Below are 15,000 nucleotides of genomic sequence, written 5' to 3'. Positions count from 1 at the left end.
TTGTTGATATTTTTGAAATGTAACCTTTTACTTAACTCGGCAAGTCAGTTAAGAACAAATTCTTATTTACAATGACGGCCTACAGATCAACAGATTTTTACCTTGTCAGCTCAGGGATTCGATCCAGCAACCTTTTGGTTACTGGCCCAACGCTCTAACCACTAGGCTAGCTGGTGGCTAAAATTAAAATAGTTTGCCTAATTTCCGTTTATGTGGCAAAACAAGCACAGTGGAGAGAATCATTGTACCATCTCAACCACTGTAAAAAAAATATATTTGCCATGACCAAAAACATAGTAATTTCAGCTGTTTGAAGCTGGTGTACAAAACCAAAAGTAAAAGACACAAAACCTAAACTTAAGAACAGGAAGAATATAAATAGCACACATAGAACAGATCTACCACTTCTTAGACTTGCTTTCAATGAGAATGACAGATCTATTCTATGCAAATTTGGTCGGTTTTCCCAGAAAGTTACATATTGCAGCTTTAATGTTTATCAACATTCCCCATGGAAATGCTCAGGTACTTGCTAAAGCATTCTTCCTCCTTCTCCTTCTGCCCCCACACATCCCCCATCACTACTCTCCTTCTGCCCCCACACATCCCCCATCACTACTCTCCTTCTCCCCCCACACGTCCCCCATCACTACTCTCCTTCTCCCCCACACATCCCCCATCACTACTCTCCTTCTCCCCCCACACATCCCCCATCACTACTCTCCTTCTCCCCCACACGTCCCCCATCACTACTCTCCTTCTCCCCCCACACGTCCCCCATCACTACTCTCCTTCTCCCCCCACACGTCCCCCATCACTACTCTCCTTCTCCCCCCACACGTCCCCCATCACTACTCTCCTTCTTCCCCCACACATCCCCCATCACTACTCTCCTTCTCCCCCCACATGTCCCCCATCACTACTCTCCTTCTCCCCCACACATCCCCCATCACTACTCTCCTTCTCCCCCACACATCCCCCATCACTACTCTCCTTCTCCCTCCCACACGTCCCCATCACTATTCTCCCTCTGCCCCCAGACGTCCCCCATCACTACTCTCTTTCTGCCCCCACACATCCCCCATCACTACTCTCCTTCTCACCCCACACGTCCCCCATCACTACTCTCCTTCTGCCCCCACACGTCCCCCATCACTACTCTCCTTCTCCTCCCACACGTCCCCCATCACTACTCTCCTTCTCCTCACACACGTCCCCCATCACTACTCTCCTTCTCCCCCACACGTCCCCCATCACTACTCTCCTTCTCCCCCCACACGTCCCCCATCACTACTCTCCTTCTTCCCCCACACATCCCCCATCACTACTCTCCTTCTCCCCCCACATGTCCCCCATCACTACTCTCCTTCTCCCCCACACATCCCCCATCACTACTCTCCTTCTCCCCCCACACATCCCCCATCACTACTCTCCTTCTCCCCCCCACACGTCCCCATCACTATTCTCCCTCTGCCCCCAGACGTCCCCCATCACTACTCTCTTTCTGCCCCCACACATCCCCCATCACTACTCTCCTTCTCACCCCACACGTCCCCCATCACTACTCTCCTTCTGCCCCCACACGTCCCCCATCACTACTCTCCTTCTGCCCCCACACGTCCCCCATCACTACTCTCCTTCTCCTCACACACGTCCCCCATCACTACTCTCCTTCTCCTCCCACACGTCCCCCATCACTACTCTCTTTCTCCTCCCACACGTCCCCCATCACTACTCTCCTTCTCCTCCCACACGTCCCCCATCACTACTCTCCTTCTCCTCCCACACGTCCCCCATCACTACTCTCCTTCTCCTCACACACGTCCCCCATCACTACTCTCCTTCTCCTCCCACACGTCCCCCATCACTACTCTCCTTCTCCTCACACACGTCCCCCATCACTACTCTCCTTCTCCTCCCACACGTCCCCCATCACTACTCTCCTTCTCCTCACACACGTCCCCCATCACTACTCTCCTTCTCCTCCCACACGTCCCCCATCACTACTCTCCTTCTCCTCCCACACGTCCCCCATCACTACTCTCCTTCTCCTCACACACGTCCCCCATCACTACTCTCCTTCTCCTCCCACACGTCCCCAATCACTACTCTCCTTCTCCTCCCACACGTCCCCCATCACAACTCTCCTTCTGCCCCCACACGTCCCCCATCACTACTCTCCTTCTGCCCCAACACTTCCCCCATCACTACTCTCCTTCTGCCTCCACACGTCCCCCATCACTACTCTCTTTCTGCCCCCACACGTCCCCCATCACTATTCTCCTTCTTCCCCCACACATCCCCCATCACTACTCTCCTTCTCCCCCACACGTCCCCATCACTACTCTCTTTCTGCCTCCACACATCCCCATCACTACTCTCTTTCTGCCTCCACACATCCCCATCACTACTCTCTTTCTGCCTCCACACATCCCCCATCACTACTCTCCTTCTGCCCCCACACGTCCCCCATCACTACTCTCCTTCTCCCCCCACACGTCCCCATCACTACTCTCCTTCTGCCTCCACACGTCCCCCATCACTACTCTCCTTCTGCCCCCACACGTCCCCCATCACTACTCTCCTTCTGCCTCCACACGTCCCCCATCACTACTCTCCTTCTGCCCCCACACGTCCCCCATCACTACTCTCCTTCTGCCCCAACACTTCCCCCATCACTACTCTCCTTCTGCCTCCACACGTCCCCCATCACTACTCTCTTTCTGCCCCCACACGTCGCCCATCACTACTCTCCCTTCTGCCCCCACACGTCCCCCATCACTACTCTCCTTCTACCTCCACACGTCCCCCATCACTACTCTCCTTCTGCCCCCCACACTTCCCCCATCTCTACTCTCTTCTGCCCCAACACATCCCCCATCACTACTCTCCTTCTGCCCCCCACACTTCCCCCATCTCTACTCTCTTCTGCCCCAACACATCCCCCATCACTATTCTCCTTCTGCCCCCACACGTCCCCCATCACTACTCTCCTCCTCCCCCCACACGTCCCCCATCACTACTCTCCTTCTGCCCCCACACGTCCCCCATCACTACTCTCCTTCTGCCCCCACACTTTCCCAATTCTTCTCGATCTCCTTTACTCTACTGGTAACTGGAGGTGGACAGGAGTGCGAGTTGAGTTTCAATTACTTCTGGACACACACACACACACACACACACACACACACACACACACACACACACACACACACACACACACACACACACACACACACACACACACACACACACACACACACACACACACACACACACACACACACACAGGCACACACACACACAGGCACACACACATAAATACATAAACACGCACACACAGAGGGACCTTAACTAGACCAGCCAAATAGCAGGCTTCAGTGAATCATAACGGTTTCTTTCAATATCATCATGGTTATTTATGGCTCATCATTCACTCCTCCGCTGTCTCACTTCTCTTCTCTCTCTTTCACTATATGGTTTGTAGTATGTGTCTGATGATGACACTATCATTCACTCCTCTGCTTCCCTCTCCTCTACCATCACTAAAGCCATACATTCCTCATCACTTCCTCTCCTCTACCATCACTACAGCCATACATTCCTCATCACTTCCTCTCCTCTACCATCACTGCAGCCATACATTCCTCATCACGTCATCTTTCTCTCCTCTAGCCATCACTAGTCATACATTCCTCATCACTTCATCTTTCTCTCCTCTAGCCATCACTAGTCAAACATTCCTCATCATTTCATCTTTCTCTCCTCTACCATCACTAGTCATACATTCCTCATCACTTTCTCTTCTCTACCATCACTAAAGCCATACATACCTCATCACTTCCTCTCCTTCACCATCACTACAGCCATGCATTCCTCATCACGTCTTCTCCTCTACCATCACACAGGCCACACATTACTCATCACTTCCTCTCCTCTACCATCACTACAGCCATACAGTACACACCTCATCACTTCCTCTCCTCTACCATCACTACAGCCATACAGTACACACCTCATCACTTCCTCTCCTCTACATCACTGCAGCCATACATTCCTCATCACGTCATCTTTCTCTCCTCTAGCCATCACTAGTCATACATTCCTCATCACTTCATCTTTCTCTCCTCTAGCCATCACTACAGCCATACATTTCTCATCACTTCCTCTCCTCTACCATCACTACAGCCATACATTCCTCATCATTTTCTCTCCTCCACCTTCACTACAGCCATACATTCCTCATCACATCTTCTCCTCTACCATCACTACAGCCAAACATTCCTCATCACTTCATATTTCTCTCCTCTATCATCCCTACAGCCATACATTCCTCATCACTTCCTCTCCTCTACCATCACTACCGCCATAAATTCCTCATCACTTCATTTCTACCATCACTACAGCCAAACATTCCTCATCACTTCCTCTCCTCCACCATCACTACAGCCATACATTCCTCATCACTTCCTCTCCTCTACCATAACTACGGCCATACATTTCTCATCACGTCTTCTCCTCTACCATCACTACAGCCACACATAATTCATCACGTCTTCTCCTCTACCATCACTACAGCCAAACATTCCTCATCACTTCATCATTCTCTCCTCTACCATCCCTACAGCCATACAGTCCTCATCACTTCCTCTCCTCTACCATCCCTACAGCCATACATTCCTCATCACATCTTCTCCTCTACCATCACTACAGCCAAACATTCCTCATCACTTCATCATTCTCTCCTCTACCATCCCTACAGCCATACAGTCCTCATCACTTCCTCTCCTCTACCATCCCTACAGCCATACATTCCTCATCACTTTCTCTCCTCTACTTTCACTACAGCCAAAACATTCCTCATCACTTCATCTCTCTCCTCTACCATCCATACAGCCATACATTCCTCATCACTTGATTTCTACCATCACTACAGCCATACATTCCTCGTCACTTTCTCTCCTCTACCATCACTACAGCCATACATTCCTCATCACTTTCTCTCCTCTACCATCACTACAGTCATACATTCCTCATTAATTATTTTTTCTCCCCTCTACCATCACTACAGCCATACAGTACATACCTCATCACTTCCTCTCCTCTACCATCACTGCAGCCATACATTCCTCATCACATCATCTTTCTCTCCTCTGGCCATCACTAGTCATACATTCCTCTTCACTTCATCTTTCTCTCCTCTATCCATCACTAGTCATACATTCCTCATCATTTCATCTTTCTCTCCTCTACCATCACTAGTTATACATTCCTCATCACTTAATCTCCTCTACCATCACTACAGCCATACATTCCTCATAACTTTATCACTACAGCCATACATTCCTCATCACTTCATCTCCTCTATATCACTACAGCCATACATTCCTCATCACTTCCTCTCCTCTACCATCACTACAGCCATACATTCCTCATCACTTCATCCTTCTCTCCTCTACCATCACTAGTCATACATTCCTCATCACTTCATCTCCTCTACATCACTACAGCCATACATTCCTCATCACTTCATCTCCTCTACATCACTACAGCCATACATTCCTCATCACTTCATCTCCTCTACATCACTACAGCCATACATTCCTCATCACTTCCTCTTTCTCTCTCTTTCCCACTCCTGCCGCATTCCAACTGCTTAACCTGTCACCCACTGAACATAGTTTGCTTTGTATGTTTCTATGTTTTGTTTGGTCGGGGTGTGATCTGAGTGGGCATTCTATGTTGTGTGTCTAGTTTGTCTGTTTCTGTGTTTGGCCTGATAGGGTTCTCAATCAGAGGCAGGTGTTAGTCATTGACTCTGATTGGGAACCATATTTAGGTAGCCTGTTTGGTGTTGGGGTTTGTGGGTGATTGTTCCTGTCTTTGTGTTTGTTACACCTGATAGGGCTGTTTTCGGTTTTTCACGTTTCTTGTTTTTGTATATTGTTCTATTTTCATCTTTATTAAAGATGTATCTAAATAACCACGCTGCGTTTTGGTCCGACTCTCCTTCAACAGAAGAATCCCATTCCATAACCATCACTCGTTCTGATACCAAGAATGATGACTGCATCCAAACCATCTCTGGTCATATCAGTTATGCTCTTAATGGGTTATGTCATCAATATGAGTCAACCTAATGGGTGATGTCATCAACATCAGTCAGTCTTCTTCCCGTCAGTTCAATCCATCTGGGAGCTCAGGTTTCAGAGATAGGAGACGGTTTGTGTTCGTGATCTACGGTCACCTCCAAAATTATTAGCACCCTTGATAAAGATGATCAAAGAAGACTGTATAAAATAAGTAATACAAAAACTGAGCTATAATGTATACTTAAAATATTGGAAAATTGCAAATACAATTGCTCCGAAATATTTTGTTAAACAAGTAATAAATATGCACCCTCCACTTGCAAGGATAAGGGCACTTAGCCTTTTTCTATAACGTTTTATGAGATTGGAGAACACATTGGGAAGGATGTTAGACCATTCCTCCATACAGACTCTTTCCAGATGATTGATATTCTTCGTCTGCGCTCATGGGACTGCCCTCTTCAATTCAAACCACAGGTTTTCAATTGGGTTCAACTAAGTACAGAGACTGAGATGGCCATTGCAAAATGTTGATTTTGTGGTTATTAACTATTTATTTGTAGATTTTGTGTGTGCTTGGGGTCATTGTCTTGCTGGAAGATCCATTTGTGGTCAAGCTTCAGCCTCCTGGCAGAGGCAAAAATGTCCTGGTACTTGGTAGAGTTCATAATGCCGTTGACCTTAACAAGTGCCACAGGACCAGTGGAAACAAAAAACGATGATCTCTGCACGTGTGTGGTTCCCACCATGAAGCATGGAGGCCGTGTGATGGTGCTTCGCTGGTCACACTGTCTGATTTATTTAGAAATCAAGGCACACGGTGTGTCCAAACTTTTGACTGGTACTGTATATTTTTTGAGCATACAATATAGCTGTGTGTGTGTGTGTGTGTGTGTGTGTGTGTGTGTGTGTGTGTGTGTGTGTGTGTGTGTGTGTGTGTGTGTGTGTGTGTGTGTGTGTGTGTGTGTGTGCTTGCGTGCGTGTGTGATGAATCGTACAGCAGGCATAACTGTGAGAATACAATACCTTAATGATCAATAACATCTTGTTTGTATAGACCATTTAACAAATGCCTTAGTCACCAAGTGCATAACAGCTACCAAGACCTACTCCCCCTCAGAGCATGGTGAGGCAACAGTAACCACTGAAAAGGTTTATTATATGATATCCCTCTCTCCCCATCTCTCCCCTCGTCTCCGCTCAGTTGTCTCATCTTGTCTCTCCTCTCTTCCATACTCACAGGCAGACTCAAGTTTCTAAAACTCCCAACAGCTATGTTCCAATCAGACCTTCTGTGTTCCAAAGGCCAGATGAGTTGATATCTGGTGCGTAGCAACAAAGAGCCAGCGGGATAGTTCCAGCAGGATGGATTGATTTATAGTCATGGTGGGCTTTTCCACCAAACCATTTTTGAGGTGATGGATGTCGAGAAGGAGAAAAATCACACAATAACAGTCATATCCCCACAGTTTAGATGGAATCTGAGTTCTATAGAATCATTTCAGTTTTGATTTGTTCAGAGCGTTAATGTTGATGCCACATTGTTCTTTGACACTGCAGAACATTGTGGAAAAACAGAATTTAAATGTATTTGGCTAAGGTGTATGTAAACTTCTGACTTCAACTGTATTATTTCACCCTATTCGCTATGAAGCCCCTAAATAAGATCTGGTACAACCAATTACCTTCAGATGTCACATAATTAGTGAAATAAAGTCCACCTGTGTGCAATCTAAGTGTCACATGATCTGTCACATGATCTCAGTATATACAGTTGAAGTCGGAACTTTACATACACCTTAGCCAAATACATTTAAATTCCGTTTTTCACAATTCATGACATTTAATCCAAGTAAAAATTCCCTGTCTTAGGTCAGTTAGGATCACCACTTAATTTTAAGAATGTGAAATGTCAAAATAATACTAGAGAGAATGACTTATTTCAGCTTTTATTTTTTTCATCACATTCCCAGTGGGTCAGAAGTTTACATACACTCAATTAGTATTTGGTAGCATTGCCTTTAAATTGTAACTTGGGTCAAACGTTTCGGGTAGCCTTCCACAAGCTATCCACAATAAGTTGGGTGAACTTTGGCCCATTCCTCCTGGCAGAGCTGGTGTAACGGAGTTAGGTTTGTAGACCTCCTTGCTCGCACATGCTTTTTCAGTTCTGCCCACAATGTTTCTATGGGATTGAGGTCAGGGCTTTGTGATGGCCACTCCAATACCTTGACTTTGTTGTCCTTAAGCCATTTCTGTCATGTTTTGTCATATATTGTCATGTCTTGTCCCTGTGCTTTCTCTTCTATTCGTTTCCCCCTGCTGGTCTTATTAGGTTCTTTCCCTCTCTCTCTCTTTCCCTCTCTCTCTCTCTATCGTTCCGTTCCGTTCCTGCTCCCAGCTGTTCCTCATTCTCCTAACTACCTCGTTTACTCTTTCACACCTGTCCCCTATTTTGCCCTCTGATTAAGTCCCTATTTCTCTCTCTGTTTTCGCTTCTGTCCTTGTTACACCTGACGTCACTAAACAGTTCATTGTCGAGGTAGATGCGTCAGAGGTGGGCGTGGGAGCCATTCTGTCCCAGCGCTCCCATACTGACGATAAGGTCCACCCTTGCGCGTATTTTTCTCATCGCCTGTCGCCGTCGGAACGTAACTATGATGTGGCTAACCGCGAACTGCTCGCCATCCGTTTAGCCCTAGGCGAATGGCGACAGTGGTTGGAGGGGGCGACCGTTCCTTTGGTCGTTTGGACTGACCATAAGAAGCTTGAGTTCATCCGTTCTGCCAAACGACTTAATGCGCGTCAGGCTCGTTGGGCGCTGTATTTCGCTCATTTCGAGTTCGTTATTTCTTATCGTCCGGGCACTAAGAACACCAAGCCTGATGCTTTATCCCGTCTCTTCAGTTCTTCTGTAGCCTCTACCGACCCCGAGGGAATTCTCCCTGAGGGGCGTGTTGTCGGGTTGAATGTCTGGGGAATTGAGAGACAGGTAAAGCAAGCACTCACTCACACTCCGTCACCGCGCGCTTGTCCTAGGAACCTTCTTTTCATTCCCGTTTCTACTCGTCTGGCCGTTCTTCAGTGGGCTCACTCTGCCCAGTTAGCTGGCCACCCCGGCGTTCGGGGTACGCTTGCTTCTATTCGCCAGCGTTTTTGGTGGCCTACTCAGGAGCGTGACACGCGCCGTTTCGTGGCTGCTTGTTCGGACTGCGCGCAGACTAAGTCCGGTAACTTTCTTCCTGCTTCTGCTCCTGGCCTTGCTGGGTCTCAGTCTGTCCCCAGTCACCGCATCTCTCCTGCCCTTGCTGTGTCTCAGTCTGTCCCCAGCCACCGCATCTCTCCTGGTCCTGTTCCTGCACTTGCTGTGTCTCAGTCTGTCCACAGCCACCGCCTCTCTCCTGTTCCTGGTCTTAGCCTTGCTGTGTCTCAGTCTGTCCCTAGTTGTTACTCTCCTGGCCTGTTTGGTCCTGATTGCTCTAACGCTTACAGTTCTCTACCCGTGTCTCATTTTTATAAGAGTTATTGCACTAGATTCCCTCTTCATCGTTTCCCGTTACGGTCTGAGGTGAGGAGTTGGGTTCTTTCTCGGGACGTGCTGGACCGTTCGTTGATCAATGATTTCCTCCGTTGCCGCCAGGGTTCCTCCTCGAGTGCGCCAGGAGGCGCTCGGTGAGTGGGGGGGTACAGTCATGTTTTGTCATATATTGTCATGTCTTGTCCCTGTGCTTTCTCTTCTATTCGTTTCCCCCTGCTGGTCTTATTAGGTTCTTTCCCTCTCTCCCTCTTTCCCTCTCTCTCTCTCTCTATCGTTCCGTTCCTGCTCCCAGCTGTTCCTCATTCTCCTAACTACCTCGTTTACTCTTTCACACCTGTCCCCTATTTTGCCCTCTGATTAAGTCCCTATTTCTCTCTCTGTTTTCGCTTCTGTCCTTGTCGGATCCTTGTTTGATGTTTGCTGTTCGCTGTGTACTGGTTCCGTCCTGTCGTGTTTTTGCCTTCATCAGATGCAGCGTGTGAGCAGGTGTCTCTATCAGCTACGGCCTGCGCCTACCCGAAGCGACCTGCAGTCTGTGGCCGCTTCTCCTGTTGTTCCCCTCTACAGACTAGAGGATTTCTGTTATTCCTGTTTGGACATTACCTGTGAAAGAATTCAGGATTAGTCGTTTTCTGTTAAGACTGGAATAAACTCTGTTTCTGTTAAGTCGCTTTTGGGTCCTCATTCATCTGCATAACAATTTCCCACTTTGGAATTATGTTTGGGGTCATTGTCCATTTGGAAGATCCATTTGCAACCAAGCTTTAACTTCTTGACTGATGTCTTGAGATGTTGCTTCAATATAGCCACATAATTTTCCTCCCTCATGATGCCATGTATTTTGTGAAGTGCACCAGTCCCTCCTGCAACAAAGCACCCCCACAACATGATGCTGCCACCCCCGTGCTTCACGGTTGGGATGGTGTCCTTCGGCTTGCAAGCTTCCCCCTTTCTCCTCCAAACATAACGATGGTCATTATGGCCAAACAGATCTATTTTTGTTTCATCAGACCAGAGGACATTTCTCCAAAAAGTACAATCTTTTCCCCATGTGCAGTTGCAAACCATAGTCTGACATTTTTATAGTGGTTTTGGAGCAGTGGCTTCTTCCTTACTGAGCGGTGTTTCAGGTTACGTCGATATAGGACTTTTGTACCTGTTTCCTCCAGCATCTTCACATGGTCCTTTGCTGTTGTTTTTGGATTGATTTGCACTTTTCGCACCAAAGTACGTTCATCTCTAGGAGACAGAACGCGTCTCCTTCCTGAGCGGTATGATGGTGTTTATACTTGCATACTATGGTTTGTACAGATAAATATGGTACCTTCAGACATTTGGAAATTGTTCCCAAGGATGAAACAGACTTCTGGAGGTCTACCATTTTTTTCTGAGGTCTTGGGTGATTTCTTTGGATTTTCCCATGATGTCAAGCAAAGAGGTAGGCCTTGAAATACATCCACAGGTACACCTCCAATTGACTCAAATTATGTCAATTAGCCTATCAGAAGCTTCTAAAGCCATGACATCATTTTCTGGAATTTTCCAAGCTGTTTAAAGGCACAGTCAACTTAGTGTATGTAAACTTCTGACCCACTGGAATTGTGATACAGTGAATTATTATTCAAAATAATCTGTCTGTAAGCAAATGTTGGAAATATTACATGTGTTGTGCACAAAGTGCACACCTAACTGACTTGCCAAAACTCTAGTTTGATGACAAGAAATGTGTGGAGTGGTTGAAAAACAAGTTTTAATGACTCAAACCTAAGTGTATGTAAACTTCAGACTTCAACTGTATACACCTGTTCTGAAAGGCCCCAGAGTCTGCAACACCACTAAGCAAGGGGCACCACCAAGCAAGTGGGACCATGAAGAACAAGGATCTCTACAAACAGGGCAGGGACAAAAGTACAAATCAGGGTTGGTTTATAAAATAATATCATCAACTTTGAAAATCCCTCAGAGCACCATTAAATCCATTATTAAAAAATGGAAAGAATATGGCACCACAACAAACCTGCCAAGAGAGGGCCGCCCACCAAACTCATGGACCAGGCAAGGAAGGCACTAATCAGAGAGGCAACAAAGAGACCAAAGATAACCCTGAAGGAGCTGCAAAGCTCCACAGCGGAGATTGGAGTATCTGTCCATGGGACCACTTTAAGCCGTACACTCCACAGAGCTGGGCGTACGGAAGAGTGGCCAGAGAAAGAGTCATTGCTTAAAGAGAAAAATAAGCAAACATGTTTGGTGTTCGCCAAAAGGCATGTGGGAACCTCCCCAAACATATGGAAGAAGGGGTATTCTGGTTAGATGAGACTAAAATTTAGCTTTTTGGCCATTTGGCTATGCCGGATTAAGTGATATGACATGCTATTCTATAAAATCCTTTCTCTGTAATTAATGATTAATTAATGATTGAACTAATCATGTAAATGTAATTAACTAGAGAGTCGGGCACCACGAAAGAATAGTTATAGAGCTGTTATCTTCCGAATAAACTCTTAAAGGTCTCATCTGAAAGTTGTAAATTCTTGGTTATCTACATGAACCCTGACTAACAAGTTGAATCAGCAATACAAAATTGGGTTTATTTATTTATTTACTGTTAAAAGAATTTCATTCCTATATGTTCATCAACCAATTCAATTAAAACACTGCACATTTATAAGAATTTGTAAGATACTTATTTGCATAAAATGGACAGAGACCAAGTCTCAAAATCAATCAATAGCGTTTATTCTCGAGAGTACTGCCCATAGTACAATATACATCAGGTTATACACTAAAAATTACATCATAGGTTTTAAAATGTCCTTCCTCCACTCCGATACAATGGCAGTACAGTTCACAAGCCTTCCCACATTGTCTACCACCTGTTAAATAATATATTACTAGTCCAAGGTCTATCCCCTCCCCGGGTAGAGACAGGATGTCCTGTAAGGGCACAATATTGCAGCCGGTCTGACGATAATTTAATTGAATAATTTAATTTAGTCATTATTCATAAAAATCCCTATCGCTATTACATTTTTGGGATGAAAAACGTTTCAGTTTTAAACAAGATATTTTGTCACGAAAAGATGCTCGACCATGCATATAATTGACAGCTTTGGAAAGACAACACTCTGACGTTTCCAAAACTGCAAATATATTGTCTGTGAGTGCCACAGAACTGATGTTACAGGCGAAACCCAGATAAAAATCCAACCAGGAAGTGCCGCATTTTTTGAAACCACCTCATGCCAGTGACTCCTTATATGGCTGTGAATGAGCTACGAATGAGCTTACGTTTTCCACGTATTCCCCAAGGTGTCTACAGCATTGTGACGTCTTTTTAGGCATTTCCATTGAAGAATGGCTGTAAGGGACCATAAATAGCATGTGGTCACATGGTGTCTCCCGCAGAAAATCTTGTGTAAAATACTGAGGTAGCCATTTTTCCAATCGCTTGTGTTTGAATATATTTATTTCATTTCATTTGCGATTTTCATGAATAGGAAAAGTTTCTAGGGGTATTTATGTCCGCTGCGTTATGCTAATGCATTTGAGGCTATGATTACGCTCCCGGATACGGGTTTACTCGTCGCAAGAGGTTAACATTTACTAAATACCTAACTAATCACACAGAATTATATATACAAAGAATGAATCATACCTTGATTACCAATTACGACATAAAGGAAAACGTCCCTTGCGGACGGAGCAGATATGACAGCTGGTTACACAAAAGAAAAGGGGCTGGGTTTGAGTGAAAGAGCGGGAAGACTGAGGGACAAAGGGAGAAGCTGTGCTATCGTAAATACAGTATCTTATGCAGTCTAAATTACCGCCCATTTGGAAAAGGAAAATGCAATAAATATTTACTCTGAGCTGTGCTTCGGTAGGTTGGTGGTAGATGGAAGGCCGTGTTGCCAAACCAAGTCTTTTGTCCTTTGAAGAATGTCTCTGGTGGTCAATTGGATACGTTGTTGTAACGTCATTGTTTGGTAGACAGGATACTCTGTCTGTTCTTTCCTAGCCCACATTTGCAGCTGCTGTTGCTAACTCAATGGCTAGGAGGTATCACCTCTGTAGTGAATAAGAGTTCAATGTTCATACCATTCGCAACCAAAGCTCACGCTGAGGTTGGCTTAGTTCTGTAGTTGACATGTTAATCCTTTTAACGCAGAGGCCTCAGACCTCACGTACATGGAACAGAAGGTTACATTTTCATCAAGGGTTTATATAGGAAGGGAGAGCGCTAACCTTATGAAAACCCAAATCTCTCATTTGGAAGCTAAAATTACATTTAATCTCTTCACCAATAATTTTATATTCAAACATTTAAATTGAACAACAATTCCATGTGAATCCGATAACTCTGCTGTGTAGACTTTCCACTGTAGAGTTTATGTCCTCCTATCATTGAGGAGAATGTATCAGATGACAACCAAACTGACATCATGTTCATTAAGTACCACCGCATATGTTCAGTTGGTCGGATTACCAGAATATAGTTCATTTCCCTCCACCTTCTGATGTACCCAGAATCTCTATGTTAACCAATGGGGTTTTTAAATGTCACATCAGTAGGGTAGAGAGAGGAAAAAGGGGGGGAAGAGGTATTTATGACAGTCATAAACCTACCCCCCCCAGGCCAACGTCATGAAACCATCAAGGAAAACACAAAGACTGGCACAAACCCAACAGCTCTCATCACCCCGAGGCCATCATCCCCACAGTGAAGCGTGGTGTTGGCAGCATCATGCTATGGGGATGTTTTTCATCGGCAGGGACTGGGAAACTGGTCAGAATTGAAGGAATGATGGATGGCACTAAATACAGGGAAATTCTTGAGGGAAGCCTGTTTCAGCCTTCCAGAGATTTGAGACTGGGATGGGGGTTCACCTCCCAGCAGGACAATGACGCTAAGCATACTGCTCAAGCAACACTCGAGTGGTTTAAGGCAAAACATTTAAATGTCTTGGAATGGCCTAGTCAAAGCCTAGAACTCAATCCAATTGAGAATATGTGATATGACTTAAAGATTGCTGTACCGCAGCTGAACTCATCCAACTTGAAGAAGCTGGAGCAGTTTTGCCTTGAAGAATGGGCAAAAATCCCATTAGCTAGATGTGCCAAGCTTATAGAGACATACACCAAGAGACTTGCAGCTGTAGTTGCTGCAAAAGGTGGCTCTATAAAGTATTGAATTGTGGGGTGAATAGTTATGTATGTTCAAGTTTTAATTTTTTTGTCTTATTGCTTGTTTGTTTTACGATAAAACATATTTTGCATCTTCAAAGTCGTAGGCATGTTGTGTAAATCAAATGATACAACCTTCCCCCAAAATCAATTTTAATTCCAGGTTGAAAGGCAACAAAATAT

The 15,000-nt window shown here is 45.5% G+C and overlaps 1 protein-coding gene across 2 annotated transcripts in view; it reads right to left on the bottom strand.

Annotated features, from left to right (window-relative positions):
- Positions 1-15,000, bottom strand: part of LOC124049123 (seizure 6-like protein) — a 75,409-nt gene that overhangs the window by 54,438 nt on the left and 5,971 nt on the right. The gene's annotated exons all lie outside the window — the stretch shown is intronic.

This window comes from Oncorhynchus gorbuscha, linkage group LG11, assembly GCF_021184085.1.
Source record: "Oncorhynchus gorbuscha isolate QuinsamMale2020 ecotype Even-year linkage group LG11, OgorEven_v1.0, whole genome shotgun sequence".
Classification (NCBI taxonomy): domain Eukaryota; kingdom Metazoa; phylum Chordata; class Actinopteri; order Salmoniformes; family Salmonidae; genus Oncorhynchus; species Oncorhynchus gorbuscha.
The sequence above is the reverse complement of the archived record's forward strand: the minus strand, read 5'-3'. Positions and strand labels throughout refer to the sequence as shown.